Source organism: Lethenteron reissneri, chromosome 72 (assembly GCF_015708825.2).
Source record: "Lethenteron reissneri isolate LAM-NWPU_2019-01 chromosome 72, ASM1570882v1, whole genome shotgun sequence".
NCBI lineage: Eukaryota > Metazoa > Chordata > Hyperoartia > Petromyzontiformes > Petromyzontidae > Lethenteron > Lethenteron reissneri.
This window is the reverse complement of record NC_083850.1, coordinates 5,411,400-5,429,159: the sequence shown is the minus strand read 5'-3', so window position 1 is coordinate 5,429,159 and position 17,760 is coordinate 5,411,400. Positions and strand designations below refer to the sequence as shown.

Below are 17,760 nucleotides of genomic sequence, written 5' to 3'. Positions count from 1 at the left end.
GATTTGTGACGCCGGTGGTACGGTCACCGGCACTTTATTCAAGGCCCGTACACCGGCGACCAAGGGAGACAGGACGGTAGGTGATTGTAGGAATTGCAGCCGCCTCCCTGACGGCATTTCCACACAGCCCTGGTCAACGAGAATTCGGATGGGCATCCTAGACAAAAAGTCGGTCCCCAAGAGGCATGGCACTGCCAAGGTCCTGGAGACCAAAATCGGCCCGGCCAACTCAATCTCGTCAACCCGAACCGACGCTACAACGTGGCCCAGGATGCCCAAACTGCCGCCGTTCACGGCGACACAAGCCCCGCGAACCGGCCTTAATGGACCCACGCTGCGGGGTAGCAGCCCAAAAATGGCCTCAGAAATAATGGTGGCCGACGCCCCCGTATCCACCAGGAGGCGAACGTGCACCCCTTGCACATATCCTGCCACCGCTGAGGAGCCGGCAGCTGCCGCCACCATCCTATGCGCAAGCGCATCCCAGTGGCGGGTCTGTCTGGGCCATTGAGGGGGTGATGACGATGGTGCACCCGACCCTTCGAGGACAACCCCATGACAATGGGCCCTAGCCCCGCTAGATGCATGAGGTGAAGGGAGCGGCCGCGCAGATGATGCGTCGCGACTCGCCTGGGGCCCCGAACCCGATGCCAAGGAGGGTCTGGGAGAAGGTGGAGTCCCTTTTCCAAAGGCCCCCGGGGCATTCCGGCAGCCCCGCTCAATGTGGCCCCGCTGACCACAGCGGAAGCAGGCCACCGTGTCCGCCTCCTGTGGACGGGAAGGTCCCGGCCGCCCCCGCTGCTCCGGACGGCGACCACCCGTCCCCCTTCCTCGACGATCGGGCATCGCCAGGGCCGCGAGGGTGTCCCCCCCGTCCGGCGCCAGGATCCCCGCACACGCCGCCATCTGAGGCCGTTGGCGGAGGGAGAGGTGCGCCTGAATGTTTTCTGCGACCGCCAAGGATGTGATCTGCCGATCATTGTTGATCGACAGAGCAATTCCTAGCTCCCTTGCCAGGTCAAGCAGCTTCCCCAAGGCCATAGAATCAAGTGCCCTGCCGTACAGGTCAGGGTATGCAGCCTGCGCCAGGGCCAGGAGCGAGCAGCGGAAGGCCAGCGGCAGTTCCCCCTCCTCCCGCCGCCGCAATGAAAACTTTAGCTGCGCGGTGGACGGCGGCTCAAAAACGTTGGCCATTTGGATATAGGCCGCCGGGAGTGTAGCCCGATTGGCCGGATGGATGGACTTGAAGGCCTGCAGAGCCCTTTCGTCCAAGCAGGTCGGAAGCGCCGGCAAGGCCTCCTCCATGGACCAGCCGACCGACATGTATGCCGCGTCGAACCGGTCCTGGAAGGCCGACCAGTCGCCCCCTTGCGCGACAAACGGCGCAACGTCGGGTAACCTGCGCTGCCATTGGCCGCGCGGCGCCGCGAGGTGTGGAAGCCAAGCGGCACCTGCGGGCCACCCAGCGGACGCGACGTGTTGCGGCGGTGGCAGCATTGCGGCTCCCGCGGGCCACGCCGAAGACGCGGAAAGGTGCGGTGGTGCTGCGGCCCCCATGGGCCACGCCGTAGGCGCAGCGAATTGTGGCTGAGTTGCGGCCCCCATGGGCCACGCCGTAGGCGCAGCGAATTGTGGCTGAGTTGCGGCCCCCATGGGCCACGTCGTAGGCGCAGCGAATTGTGGCTGAGTTGCGGCCCCCATGGGCCACGCCGTAGGCGCAGCGAATTGTGGCTGAGTTGCGGCCCCCATGGGCCACGCCGTAGGCGCAGCGAATTGTGGCTGAGTTGCGGCCCCCATGGGCCACTCCGTAGGCGCAGCGAATTGTGGCTGAGTTGCGGCCCCCTTGGGCCACGCCGTAGGCGCAGCGAATTGTGGCTGAGTTGCGGCCCCCATGGGCCACGCCGTAGGCGCAGCGAATTGTGGCTGAGTTGCGGCCCCCATGGGCCACGCCGTAGACGCAGCAAAGTGTGAAGGCGCCTGCGCTTTCGCGACCCACCGGTCAGCGGCGGCGTACGAAGCCACGGCGTCGTCCCGCGACGCGGCGAGGGACCACGGCGTTGCAGCCTCAACGGGCCACGCCGAAGACGCGGCGGTGTAATTCGGGCCTGCAGCGGCCCCCGCGGCCCACCCCGCCGGCGCAGCGAGGTGCGGGACAGCGGCCGCAGCCGCGGCAACCTCTCGCGATGCGGCGAGGCACCACGGCGTTGCGGCCTCCCCGGGCCACGCCGAAGACGCGGCGGTAAAACACGGAGCCGCGGTGGCCCCCGCGGCCCTCCCCGCCGGCGCAGCGAGGTGCGGGACAGCGGCCGCAGCCGCGGCAACCTCTCGCGACGCGGCGAGGCGCCACGGCGTTGCAGCCTCCATGGGCCACGCCGAAGACGCGGCAGAATAACACGCAGCTGCGGCGTCATCCATGAGAAGGGACGCAGGCACGGCGAGGTGCAGAGCCGCGGCATCGCCGGTGTCCGGCCCCGTGAGCGCAGCGACAGGTTGAGCCGCGGCAGCACCCGCGGCCCATTCCGGCGGCACAGCGATGTACGGGGCAGCAGCAGCCGCCGCTGCCCACCCCGGCGGCCCGGCGAGGACGGCACGCGCGTACTTACCCTGGGCCCCCCCGGCGGGCGCCGCTTGATGTAGAGCCGCGTCGTCGCCGGCGGCTGGTCTCGCAGGAGCGGCGTGCCGAGAAATCCCGGCCGCGTCGGTGGAGAGACGCGGCGTCGCGGTCGCCATGGCAGCCGTAGCAGCGGCCGCATATGGCTCCCGAGCCAACATGGCCGCCGCGGATTGCGTCGCAGCCAACATGGCGGCCATTTCCGGTGGAGCGGTCGCTGGGGCCCCCCCGGCGGGTGCAGCTTGATGTAGAGCCGCGTCGTCGCCGGCGGCTGGTCTCGCAGGAGCGGCGTGCCGAGAAATCCCGGCCGCGTCGGTGGAGAGACGCGGCGTCGCGGTCGCCATGGCAGCCGTAGCAGCGGCCGCATATGGCTCCCGAGCCAACATGGCCGCCGCGGATTGCGTCGCAGCCAACATGGCGGCCATTTCCGGTGGAGCGGTCGCTGGGAAAACTGCGGCGCTTTCAACGTTGGCAGTTGACAGTTGCTCCCGTCCCGCGTGCGGGGCGGTTGGCTGCGTCCGCGCCTCCACCTCGGCCAACCTGGCGGTCAGCTGCCCCACCGCCTGCAGGAGCTGCTGCAGCAGAGCTGCGGGGACGCTCTCCGTCTCTGGCGGCGGCGGTGAGCTGGCACTCCCCGCAGCCGACTCCTCCCGCTCCGGCCCGCTCGTCTCCACGGGAACCGTCACCGGGGTCCCGGGCTCCGGGGTCACTGCTGGAGCCTCCTCTCCGCCTTCGGCACCCTCCAAGTCATGTGCCGGTGGGTTCCTACGCCGTGCGCCCGCTTTATACATGTTGGCGACGGTGTAAACTTCTGACACCAGTTGTTGTTACTGTTCTGCTTGAAGGGCCGTGCTGCCCTAAGGTTGATCGCCACGTTGTGCGACGAGAATACCTCGTTGTCCTTTGGGGAACGTCGGCAACTCCGCGACCTCATCGAACGGTTCACCGATGTGTTCAGCCAAAGTAAGTTTGATCTGGGTCGCACTACTCTTTTGGACCACCACATAGACACGGGCGACGCGGCCCCCATTCGACTTAATTCCCACCGCTTTAGCCCAGCGGAAAAAGATCATGTCCGCTCGGCTGTCGAGGAAATGTTGGCGGCGGACATCATCTCCCCATCTACTAGCCCTTGGGGTGCCCCCATTGTGCTAGTCAAGAAACGGGACGGGAGTCTCCGGTTCTGCGTCGATTTTCGTAGATTGAACAAGATCTCGGTGGCTGATGCATATCCATTGCCTCGCATGGATGATTCCTTGGACGCCCTCTCGGGCGCGCGGTTCTTTTCGACTTTAGATTTGCTCTCCGGCTTCTGGCAATTGCCACTGGATGAGGCCTCTAGACCCAAAACAGCGTTCCGCACGCCCCAGGGGTTGTTCACACTTATCACTATCCCTGGTTCCCTCTTTACCCCTTCCACTATCCCCGTTCCTCCAGTGACCCCGCTTACGTTACGGGGTCTCCCTTATATACCCTCGGAGGGGTGATGTCACGTGCACTGCCCAGCGCGTGCGACCCCACGTCCCGTGAGGTCACCGCACCTGACAGCGCACACGACGCCACCACTCTCCACTACTCCTCTACACATACATACATGTTACATGCACATATACTTACTACAAACAGACATGTTACATACATACATGTTACATACATACAAAGCAGTCTGCAACCGTGAATTGTGCAGCTTGGAATAATTGAGGACATCGCGTTTATCAGTTTACATGTTATAGAGTACAGGTGATCCCCGGTATACTTCGGGATTCGGAACCGGAGCGTTGCAAAACGATTCATAACGAAGAACTTTCCCCGCCAGAGAGCAAGCCGCTAATGAAAACAACTCGGGCGGCGGGACCACGTGCGTCCATGAGCGGTCGGGGACAGGGCATGGTTGTATTGCCTACAGGTGCCACCGGGTACGTCCCCCAAGTTGCTCCGCCCATGGCGGGGTCCAGTAGAAGTCATAGAGGTGTAATGGCTGCAGTGTGTAACGAATACAGATTGGGGGTCGCCGTTGGTTCGTCCACCGATCGCGCCTCAAGACTTATGTCCGTCCCCACCCAGACAGCTCATCCCCATGTCCTGTACAGCCCAAGTCTGGTGTGTCCAACGTGGTGGGGCTCTCGGCAAGGAAACCGTACTCCAAAGGGAATGTGTTGTGCCGTCCACAGTTTCTGAGCCCCTGAGGCCCGGGCTACCGTCAAAGATTTGTCCATGTAGGCATCCAGATATTTAAACACAGACACAATTTCAACTGAGAAGATGGGTATAAGCTGATCTCTTAGCCTCGGTGTATCAATGGTTCTGGCTGTGTGGTGAGCTGTGTGTGTCTCAATGGCGCGACCAACGTTGCGGTGATTCTCTTGCGTGGACGCGCTCGCCTCACAGCGCAGTTGGCAGCGCCCGCAGCAGCTTGTGTTACACACAGACGTGACATTAACTTGCTCATCCCCCTAATCTCCCTGCCTAATCTCTCCCATCAACATAGTGCTAATCTCCCATTAACACTGCTGTTGTGCGCATATGCTGAGATGATACGCTTATGCGGCGACGGAAGATAATTTCTTGCTAATCTCTCTCCTTATTCTGGCCCACTGCTGGATGACTTTTTTCCGTCTTGTGTTGCGTTCGAAACGTCGTGATTTTAAAATTTTTATTCATTTTTTTATACGGACGGGACTTTAACGAAAGAAACAAAGAGAATGGATCATTGCAGTCACGAAAGCTTGAAATCAACATTTCTGAATATTGTGGTAGTTAAGTGTTCCTGTTGAGCTAAAGTTACACACGTTCCCAACATTTTAAACGTGTCTTTTTTAATGCTTTGTTGGGTGATAATAAGCGACTTTAGATAACCGATTTCAGTATATGTACCTTGATGAAGCATTTGTCTTATGTATGGCTTGGACTTCAACACAGACGCACAGTGAACAAATGTGGTGAACTAAAAATGAAATCAATGGGAAATGTTTGCATTGTACTGCAAGTGTTTGAACATAGGACGTATAACATATTCGGCACGAGTTTTTTTTATTAAATATACTTGTATATGAATAAAAATGTATTTAACAACTGTCTGTCCGTTAATTATTTAACAATGTTTATATCAAACACGTGTGGATCCGAGTTTTAGGTGCAGCATCTCCGTCACACAAGTGTGACCTTAACCGGCATCATCTTGGCTGTCTCCCTATTTTCATGTGTTCCTGGAGGGGAAAGGTTCCCATTGTAAATCGATTCGTAACGTTACGCGCCCTAATCCCGAAGTATCCAGGGGATCACCTGCACTCTATGCCATGTAAACTGTAATTTAGAAACAATAACAATTAAACATTAAATGACGATTATCTATAAACTAGTTCAGTAATTTATAACACCACAAACAGTTGTACGGTATTAGAATATCATTAAAAGTATGAGAATTACACCGTGGTCATATTAGAATCGCACTCTGTTCATATGTAAGTGTAGAGGAGTAATCGCGGACATGACGTCACGCTCGCCTCCAGGGGCAATGACTTCACGGAAAGCGACGTCATACTCGCCTGGGGACAGGATGACGTCATGTCTCGGAGGGAAACAGAAGGGAGAGCCCGTGTCGTCATCGGGGTCTGTGCTGAAGTCGGGGCTCAGGTGTAACGGGGAGCCAGGTGCAAGGGAGTCGGGATAGGAAAGAGCGCAGCGCCAGGGCTGGAGGTGGCTGCGCTCCTCGGCCGGCCGTGTTGGCTGAGCCCACGGCCGGCGCAGAGGAGGCAGCACGGAGCAGCCGACTGTGTCGGGGGCACCAGTGGGACCGAGCCCGGCAGCCCTCACCCCTGGGAAGTTGGTGCACCTGGTGTATGTCAATAACTTTAATAAACCCTCGTCTCCGAGTGCGTCCTGGGAACTTCTCTACATTTGTATAATAGTGTACGGGCATGTGAACTGTAATATGTATGCGAACTGGGGCGTGCAGGATTAGGAATCGGATGAAATTTTCTAGAATAACACTATGGTAGAATTAAAATTACACTGAGCTCGAGTGTATGTTATATGTAAATGCGCATTGGGAGTCGAAAATGCAAACTGGGAGGTGCTCGGTTTAGAATATCATCGATGTTCGGGTGGCGGCCGTCGATTCGGGCTATGCACTTTCTTTCGTCGCCTGGATGAAGGTGTTGCTGCTGCTGCAGTTGCTGCTGCTGCAGTTGTTGCTGCTGCTGCAGTTGCTGCTGCTGCTGCAGTTGTTGCTGCAGTTGCTGCTGCTGCAGCTTCTGCTGCAGCTGCTCTTATAGCTGCTGCTGCAGCTGTTGTTGCTGCTGCAGTTGTTGCTGTTGCTGCTGCTGTTGCTGCTGTTGCTGCTGCTGATGTTGCTGCTTAATATGCTTCAGTCCCAGTGGTGTTCCGTGATGAGATAACAAACTTTGATCAAATACTTTTATCAAACGAGTCATTACAATTGTAACGATTCATAATTTCACGGGCTAATATTGGGTTTGTGCGATTATTTAACATATTCATACTGAATATTGTTATTTGATTCCATTGAGATGGAACATTCATCCCGCAGTGGACAGCTTGATCCTAATACCAACAAAGTGTTATTCAAGTAATTTTAATCCCATCCTGATCCTGCACCTTCCTTTTCACATATCCCACCATTGGTTCGCACGTCCATATTACATACATACATGTTACATACATGCATGTACCATGTTACATACATACATGTTACATGCATACATGTTACATGCACATATACTTACTACAAACAGATATGTTCCATACATACATGTTACATACTTACGACTGTAGTGTGATTCGAAGAGGACCACGGAGTGATTCGAATAATTCGAATGCGATTCGAAAATCACACTTCAAGGTAGGTTGTTCTAATCTATAACACTAGTTAATAATGTTATTGTATAGCCTTATAATGTATAGCTCATAGGTTATATTGTTAGAGTTCACATACTAGTTTACAGTAATTTGTAGATTCTTCAAATGTATATGTGAATGTTTTTAAGTTACCATTGTTGAAGTTCATAATGTTAAAGTTCACAGTGTGAGAATTTAAAATGTGAGAGTATATCCAAGACGTCGATCGATGGCGTTGGTCTGGTAGGTTGGTGTCACGGGACACCAACATTCTGCCGATATAACAGTAACAGAAGCAACTACAGCAGCTACGAAACCATTCGATGGCAAAGCAGCGACTTCTGCTTCAATCTGAAAGTTTGTGAACGTGCCCTATTCTCGTGGGACCCGACACGGATTTGGAAATAATTGCTATGATCATATCTGAGCTGAGATGAGCGACTAATGTTTACTTTGTTTAATCATAACTGTGTGCAGGTTAGTGCTATCGGGGCTTAGTGAATACTACTCATGAATGAACTCATACTTCTTTCGGATAGAAATTTGAAATAGTGTTGGTAGAACAAGTCGCCTGCCTTTTCTAAACGAATTGTTATCTTCAAGTGCGTACGTAAATAAACTGCTAAAATACACAGCATAGGGAAGGCTGCCTTGTTGGGGAGATGTAGTTTGGCTAAGGCGCTGTGGCCGTGTGATGACACGGATTCTGAAACAATGGAGTTAAACACTCGCTGCTTGGCCCCATCGACAGCAGCGAAGGCTGTCATATACCGCCCCAATTACGAGTTGGCTGTATAATGTGTATAGTTGAAGGTGCTATTTGTTGAGTTCTGTCACTTGAGTGTTGCAGTTTGTTTAAGAATTCGTCACGTGAGCGTGGTGTTTTGCTTGTGGGAATTTCTCTGTCACAATTTGTGATTGTTATAATAATTGTAACGATTCATAATCTCATGAGTTTATAATTGGTTTGTGCGTGTATTTATATAAATAATTCCATCTTTTGTTATTCGATAACATCTAGCAGTGAAAATCGTGATTGTAATATGACCATGTTGTAATTGTAATAATTTTTATCCGACCTTTGCACGTACACTATACATACATATGAGCAGAGTGCGATTCTTATACGACCACACTGTGATTCTAATGCTTCTAATGATATTATAATACCTTACCTCCGTTTATATGGTTATAAATTAAAACACTAGTTTATGATCTTTTAATGTTTAGTGATATCGTTTATAGTATTACAGTTGACATGTTATAGAGTACAGTTTATCCCCGACATACTTCGGGATTAGGGACTGGTACGTTGATGAACTATTAACTACGGGGACCTTTCCCCTCAAGGAACACGTGTTAATCGGTTAGACAGCCAAGATGCTGCCAGTTCAGGGCACACTTGTGTGACGGAGATCCTCCACCTGAAATTATCTTAACATAGGAGCATCATAAAATAAAGACCGGACAAACATTTGTTAAAAATACATTTTTATTCATCTGCAATCATTTTTACGTCAAAACTCGAAGGAAATATTTATTACGTCCTATGTTCACACATTTCCAGTACAATGCAAACCATTTCCGTTCCAGGAATACCAAAGCGTTAAAGTATCATTCCCCATGATTTCCTTATTAGTTCACATTTGTTCACTGGCCGTCTATGTTGAAGTCAAAGCCATATATCCAACGATCGCGTCATCAATGTACATCCTGAAATCAGCTATCTAAAGTCGATTAATACTAATCAAAAACAGCTATATACTTGAAAATAAATCGTTTAAAATGTTGAGTAAAGATGTACCTACACACGCATTCCAACTTTAGCTCAACAGGGACACTTAACGACTACAATTGAACCCTCTCACAACCAGTGCTCATCACACCACTTCGGCAAGTAACCCGATAACATTACAAACCACCACTGTGCACGTCATTAAACTCTCACAAAAACTATAAAACTAAAATGGTCAAAATTACACACAAAAGTACTCGATACGGCTTAATAGGTATAACCACATGACGTAATATTTTTTCAGTCACCCTGAGCTCTCGGTTTGATCCTCGAGCCACTCCATTACATCCAGCCATCTCTCGGGATCCAACTGCATGGGATCGAAGGTGGAATTATCTTCAGGACTTATTTCAGCACCTTGAATTTCAGCTTTTGATTTCAGTTTCCTATCATTGTGGACCTTCTGATGCCTGTTAAGAGTTGACGACTGTGAAAATGCCTTCCCACACGAAGGGCACAGGAATGGCTTATCGCCCGTGTGTGTTCTCTGATGAGTTTTAAGAGTTGACGACTGTGCAAATGCCTTCCCACACACAGGGCACAGGAATGGCTTCTCCCCCGTGTGTGTTCTCTGATGGTCTTGAAGAGTTGACGACTGTGCAAATGCCTTCCCACACACAGGGCACAGGAATGGCTTCTCAACCGTGTGTGTTCTCTGATGACTCTGAAGGTGTGATGACTTCGCAAATGTCTTCCCACACACAGGGCACAGGAATGGCTTCTCGCCCGTGTGCGTTCTCTGATGAGTTTAAAGAGTTGACGATTGTGCAAATGCCTTCCCACACACAGGGCACAGGAATGGATTCTCGCCTGTGTGTGTTCTCTGATGAGTTTGAAGAGTTGATGAGTCTGCAAATGTCTTCCCACACACAGGGCACAGGAATGGCTTCTCGCCCGTGTGTGTTCTCTGGTGAGTTTGAAGATTTGATGCCTGTGCAAATGTCTTCCCACACACAGGGCACAGGAATGGCTTCTCGCCTGTGTGTGTTCTCTGATGAGTTTGAAGAGTTGATGAGTCTGCAAATGTCTTCCCACACACAGGGCACAGGAATGGCTTCTCGCCCGTGTGTGTTCTCTGATGATTCTGAAGATGTGATGAGTGTGCAAATGTTTTCCCACACACAGAGCACAGGAATGGCTTCTCACCCGTGTGTGTTCTCTGGTGTCTCTTAAGACTTGATGACCATGAAAATGCCTTCCCACACACAGAGCAATTGAATGGCTTCTTGTCTCCGTGTGCGTGGGGCTGTGGAGAGCGTCTCTGCTCCATGTGAGCGTAGTAACAGTAGCGGTGTTATCGAGTCAAAAGTACGCTATCGGCCGCAAGGATGTTTAGCGTCGAGTTTTGGATTTTGTTAACTGCTAAAACAAGAACGACACTCGCGTCTAACCGAGATGCAAAAAAATCTCGCTTATTTGACGACGAACACGTTTATGAGTTTGTCTGCGAAAATAAACACTTACTTGGAGATTCACGGTATATCGATGTCTGGAACCCGTCTGAAGATGTCGCCACGAACTCTCCCGACGCAAAGTCGCCTAACTGTCGACACAGCAATTGTGCTCGCCAGGCTGCGTTGTCTCGCGGTTGAAGGGCGATCAGCAGAGCGACGAGTCGAGCGTCCAACCTCATCAAGTTCCCTCTCAAAATGGCATTGAGCTCTGCTTCTGAGCCGCCTTATAACTCCCCCCCTAGGATCCAATCCTTTGTCTTTCAGGATATTTGCATTCGATTGTTAATTTTGGAAGGTACAATCCGCATGTCTATTAACATACCGAAGGGTAATGTGCCCTTTGTGCTTCATGCATGAATATGTAAGTGCATCTCAGTGTGTAATTGTGCGCTTATTTTGAATAAATGGAAAAACTTTGTCCTCGATTTAAAGTGAATGCAGAGAAATTAGCATATAACTTTAGAAAAGGAAGAGAGCGGCCTTCTCGACGAGGGAGTGAAACCCAATAGGTAATATTCTTTTACAGCGTTACAATGGATAGGTTGTAGTTCATAGGTTATAATATTATGTTTCACTATGATAGAGCTTAACATGTGAGAGTCTACAATATCAGAGTTGATAAAATGCGACGATCAAGGGCGTCAATCGGGTGAGTTTGAACAGAGGCTTTAATCAAAGGCGTCATCCCATCACGGAACACCACCTCTCTGCGATTATTACAGCAACAGAAGCAACTACAGCAGGAACAACAGCAGCAACATCACATTTCGAGGGCAACGCAGCTACTTCCGATTCTGCTGCCCTGCTGTTTGTAGTCGGGACCTGCTCTCGCAGGACCCCACACGTCTTTGGAAATGATTGCGATGATCATGTCTGAGCTCAGAATTAAGTCACTCAAGATTACTTTTTTAACCATAACTTTAGGTAGGTTAGTGTCATCGGGGCTCTGTGAATACTACTCATGAATGAAATCACACTCCTGTATGACCGACATTGTACTAATTTTGGTTGATCGAGTAGAACAAGGCACATAACATGTCCAGACGAATTCTTATCAACAACAGTGTCCTTAAATATGATGCTAAAATAAATGTTAACACTGGATTAAACGTGCACCTCTTAACCCCTCCCTCGCATTTACGACTAACAATTTGCATTTGCACATAACATACATTCAAGTACATTAATTTTCTAAAACGACCAAATTGTCATTCTAAAATTTGAATGCCATTCTTACCCTCGACCCCCACAGTTCACATATCCGACCGTCGGTTCGATTGAACGGACAATTAACAAACATGTGTAGAGTTCCATTATAATACTTCTAATGAAATTAAAATACCGTACCTCCGTTTATGGTGGTATAAATTATAAAACCAGTTGGTAGCTTTTTTGTCGTTTAATGTTTAGTGTTATTGTTTATAGTGTTATCAATTTACGTGTTTTTAAGTACAGGTGATTCCCGGTATACTTCGGTATTCTGGACCTGAACGTTGCACCGTCTCTCTGGGGACCCGTGTGGTGTGTGTAGCGAGTATCACGGGGTGGGCGGGTAGTGTGGTGATCGTGGTCACGGTCGGCACCGATGCACGACCACCGCCACCACCCCTACTGGGCGGTGGACCTGCCACCACAAAGCAGCACGCGGCGGAGGAGTGAGGCGATCGCTCTCGCCACGCGAGCGAGGCTCACTCGCTTCCTCTTCTTTTCGTGCATCTCCACCTGCACCTCTTCCGTTTTCTCCTCCGTCTCATCCTCCTCCATCCCCTCTTCTTCATCCTCCACCACCATCTCCTCCTCTACCTCCTCCTCCTCTTCCTGCGCCACCTCCATTTTGTCCATCTTCTTCTCCTCTGCTAGCACCATCTCTTCCTCCTTCATCTCCTCCTCAACTTCCGGCACCACCATCTCCACCACCGTCTTCTCTTCCTCCTCCACCACCATTGTTTCCCCTTTGTCCGTCGTCTTCACGTCCTCCACCACGACCATCTGTTCATCCTTTGTTGTCTCCTTGTCCTCCATCTCTGTATTGTCTTTCTCCTCTCCCTCCGTGTTCTCCTCCATTGTCACCATCACAATCTCGTCCTCCTTTGCCTTCTCTTCCTCCGTCTCTACTTCATCCTCCATCTCCTTCACCTCTTCCTTCGTCTCCTTCTCCACAACCTCTGTCTTCACTTCAAAGGCCTGGACGAGTGAGGAGGAGGGCTGAGCTGGCTCAGATCTGTGAAGAGACAACACGACACCGTTCTAGATTTGAAGCTTTCGTGACTGCAATGATTCATATTCTTAGCTTTTTTCGGTAAAGTCACGTAGGTAAAAAAACATTAAAAAGTAAAATAAAATAACATAAAAAATAAAAATCACGACGTTTCGGAGGCAACACAAGCTTCCGTCTTCAGGTGGAACCGTCACAGCCACGACAGCTGTATCAGGTAAATGAGAGATTGCAGAAGCTGCCACTTCGTTTATATAATGGTTGGAGAAGGTGGTGGGGCAAGGGCCGCATACTTTTATTAATATGGTAAGGTGAGGCTTAAGACTAAGAATAGACTGCATATTCTTAGTCTTGACTCAACCTGTAACTGGGAGACCACCACTAGACATGGTAAAACTGTGATGGTTGTCTGTCAAACACGACACCGTTCCACCTTGCTGCTACGGCAGACATCGCCATCTCCCCATCGTCCGTGGGTGGAATGTGTGGCGAATTAATTCGAGTGGCGTGATGAGCAGTGTTGGTTTGTTGATGTTGTCGAGTGAGTGTGGTCACACCGCTTACCCCTTGCAGTTGCCCGTTAAGATTGTGATTGTTGGGCGTCGGGGAATTTTGCTACAGCTGCTGCACTGATGCACTTGGCTTCTAAAACATATTGCTGATGTGAAGACAGTGCATCTACTAAGGGACAAGCGGTGACAATAGGATATAAAGATTTACACTATAAGACTTCCTTTACCAGTGGCAAAATATAGTAATAGGTTTTTACCCAATCAACTTCAAGGACAATACATATCATTATCGTCATCAGAGTTGTTTCTTTTTGTTTGCATTCTGACTGCTTGTGTTGTGGTTATTGCAAACATGATGCCTTGTATAAAGGTGTCAGTTTTTGTACCAGTTGAAAGGGTTAAAACCTATTACTAGGATAGAGAGAGTTAAATAAGGGAAGGCGGGACAAAGGGTGGTGGTAGATTCACACCGAGAATAAGAGAGGGGGAGGAACGAGGTCCGGGGCTGTTTTGGTGGAATATCGGGTCGTGGCTGGTTGCTGTCTCGTCGTTGTCGTTGCTAGATCGTGATTCCGGTGTCGCCATCAGTGTTACAGGCTAAATAAAATAACCCTCTATAGTCTACAGAGTCTGGAGTCGTTACAATTGTAACGATTCATAATCTCACGAGCTCATAGTGGGTGTATTGCTATTCGATGCCATTGAGATGGAACATTCATCAATCTGTGGGCAACTTGATTCTAATACGACCATGGTGTGATTCTAATAATTTTATGCGATTCTAAACCTGGCACCCCGCATGCCATATTTTTGTCTTCTGATGCGTATTTTCAAATAACGTAGATTTGAGCAGTGTAATTCTGGTACAACAAAAAATGTAATCAGATCTTGATCCTGCACCTTCCGTTTCACAGATCCCACACTTGGTTCCCACGTCCATATGACATACATACATATTACATACAGACATGTTACATACATATTACATACATACATATTACATACATACATATTACATACAGACATAATACATACATACATATCACATACAGACATGTTACATACATATTACATACATACATATTACATACATACATATTACATACAGCCATATTACATACAGACATGTTACCTACATACATATTACATACATATTACATACATACATATTACATACAGACATGTTACATACATACATATTACATACATACATATTACATACAGACATATTACATACAGACATATTACAATCACTCTAACATCAGTAACCAAAATCCGATCAGGTACATGGTCTCCGCTTGGTCTGGTTTGTATCCGTCATAACTCTGAAGACAAACAGCGAGGCATGGTTTGGCCAGCCACCACCTCGTTTGCCAAAGCAACTTTAATAGCTGCTCTCAACAACACTGTCACCAATAGTGGTTTACAGGCGAGGCTGTTAAGTGGACAATCAGTCGTTTTGGGCAAGGCGTATGGGATAATACACACCTCTGTTATCCCACAAACACAATACACAGCAGCGGGAAGTCTGCATTGTTGGGGAGATGTAGCTTGGGTAAGGTGCTGTCACTGGAGTTAGGCGATGTGACTGGGTTATCACGCGGATTCCGAAAAGCAGCTTAGACAATACGATCCACTGCGCTCCATCTCTCCACATGAACGACGACATTCTCAGTTTAAAAGATAATGAATAGAAATGTTAAAATACGTTTTTAAATCATGTGTATTGTATATTTGTTATAATGTGTGATTGTTATACTCTTTAAATGTGTGTATATACTGTGAATAGCTATTAAAATCCATTACCACACAGAAGCAACTGCAACAGCAGCAGCAGCAACAGCAGCAACGGCAGCAGCAGCAACTGCAGCAGCAACTGCAGCAGCAGCAGCAACTGCAGCAACACAAGTCTGACCTTAACCGGCAACGTCTTGGCTGTCTCCACCATCAACATGTGTTCCTAGAGGGGAGAGGTCCCCGTTATAAATAGTTTAGCAACGTTCCTTTCCATAATTCCGAAGTATACTGGAGATCACTTGTACTCTAAAACATGTAAACTGTAACGCTTTAAAGATAACATTAAACATTAAACGAATATAAACTAGTTTTTTTTTATATTATTTATAAGACCGTAAACGGAGGGACAGTATTAGAATATCTATACTCTTTGGTTCTTTCGGTAAAGTCACGTAGGTATAAATAAAACAAGAGAAATCACGACGTTTCGGACGCAACACAAGCGCCTGAAACGATGTCTGCAGCAGACATCGTGCTGCTCGCAGCAGACATCGCGGATATCGCGATTCTCACCTGAAGACGGGCGCTTGTGTTTCGTCCGAAACGTGATTTACTTTGTTTTATTTCTACCTACGTGACTTTACCGAAAGAACCAACGAGTATTAATTCCTGCAGTCACGAAAGCTTCAAATCAATATTTGAATATCATTAGAAGTATTATAATCGCAATGTGATCGTAATAGAATCACACTGCACATATGTATGCATATTACATACATACTATGGTCGTATGTATGTAATATGTATGTCCGTTGGACATGCGAACCGGGGGTCGGATATGCGAACTGGTGGATTAGGATCGGATTAAAATGATTAGAATTACACTATGGTCGTATTAGAATTACACTGAGCTAGAATGTATGTTATATGTAGATGTACATCGCGAGTCGTAAATGCAAAATGGGAGGTGCGCGGTTTTGATCGCATTAAAATTATTATAATAACAACCTATTAGAATCACGTCCTATTAGAATCACGCTATCGACTGCTGCTGATGTTTGGGTGGCGGCCTCCGATTGGGGCTCAGCTCTTCCTTTACTCGCCTGGTTGGTGCCGCGGGACGCAGCGTCTCATCCGACAGGCGTTGCAGCAGCTGGGTGATGGCATCCGTGAGTTTGTCAACTTTCTCTTCAAGTTGAGGCCGTCTCCCTCGTGGTCTCCTGTCTCTGCGCGTGCTGTGGGTTGCTCATGGCCGAGGTGGAACTGCATGTTGAATCGGGTGTAGACGTTATTTTAGCAATATATTTAAGTACAGTATTGTGTTTAGAATGCGTCTCGACAAGGAAGGTGACTTGTTGGATCATAGTTTTTCATCAAAGGCGCTATCCCATCACGGGACACCAACATGCTGCGTATATAACAGTAACAGAAGCAACTACAGCAGCTACGAAACCGTTCGATGACAAAGTAGCGACTTCTGCTTCTGCTCCAACTGCCGCCCGGCTGTTTGCACGCCGACTCTGCTCTCGTGGGACCCCACACGTCTATGGAAATAATTGAGATGATCCTGAGCTGAGATATGAGCGACTTAAGTTGACTTTGTTTAAACATAACTTAGTGTAGGTTAGTGCCATCGGTGTTTAGCGAATACTACCGAATAATTAGCTCGCACTCATTTATGACGTAATTTGTCATAATTTTGGTTGATTAAGGAGAACAAGACACCTGCCATGTCTACGAATTCTTATCACGTACATGTACTTAACTATATAGCTAAAATAACGTCAACACTCGAATAAACTTGCAGGTCTTAGCCCTCTCATATCGTTGCTTCGCAGATGCTCGAGATTGAGTGTCCTGCTGTGGTCCGAATTGTTTACTGTGATAACATTTGGCTGTTCAAAGCAGTCTGCAACCGTGGATTGTGCAGCTTGGAATACTTGAGGACATTACATCTATTTTGTTGGTTCTCGAAAACTGAGGCCAATAAGTAGGAGGCAAATTACGAGCGACAGCGATAGCACTTGTCTGAGCTGAGAATTAAGTGACTAAGCGTTACTTTGTTTAATCATAACTGTGTGTAGGTTAGTATCTGGGGGCTCAGCGAATACTACTCATGAAAGAACTCGCACTCCTTTATGACCGACATTCTAGTAATTTTGGTTGATCGAGACGAACAAGGCACGTGCCATGTCCAAACGAATTCTTATTACTAATATTGTCCTTAAATATGATGCTAAAATAAACGTTAACACTGGATTAAACATGCACCTCTTAACCCCTGCCTCGCATTTACGACTAACAATTTGCATTTACACATAACATACAGTCAAGCACAGTAAAATGCTAATACGACAATTGTTATTCTAGGAATTTGAATTCGATTCTAACCCTGCACCCCCACAGTTAGCATATCCAACCCCCGGGTCGATTGAACGTAAGTGGTGATCAGCGGGGATCAACTGTGATAATGCGTCATTGGATCGTGAGGTCGAACTCACTCACTCGGTAACTCACCCACTCACTCACCCACTCACTCACCCACCCACTCACCCACTCAATCACCCACCCACTCAATC

At 49.0% G+C, this 17,760-nt stretch overlaps 1 protein-coding gene and 1 pseudogene across 1 annotated transcript in view; one reads left to right on the top strand and one right to left on the bottom strand.

Annotated features, from left to right (window-relative positions):
- LOC133361284 (zinc finger protein 239-like) overlaps window positions 1–17,760 on the top strand; it is an 807,570-nt gene that overhangs the window by 586,811 nt on the left and 202,999 nt on the right. The gene's annotated exons all lie outside the window — the stretch shown is intronic.
- Window positions 1–17,760, bottom strand: part of LOC133361342 (oocyte zinc finger protein XlCOF6-like) — a 276,931-nt pseudogene that overhangs the window by 162,526 nt on the left and 96,645 nt on the right.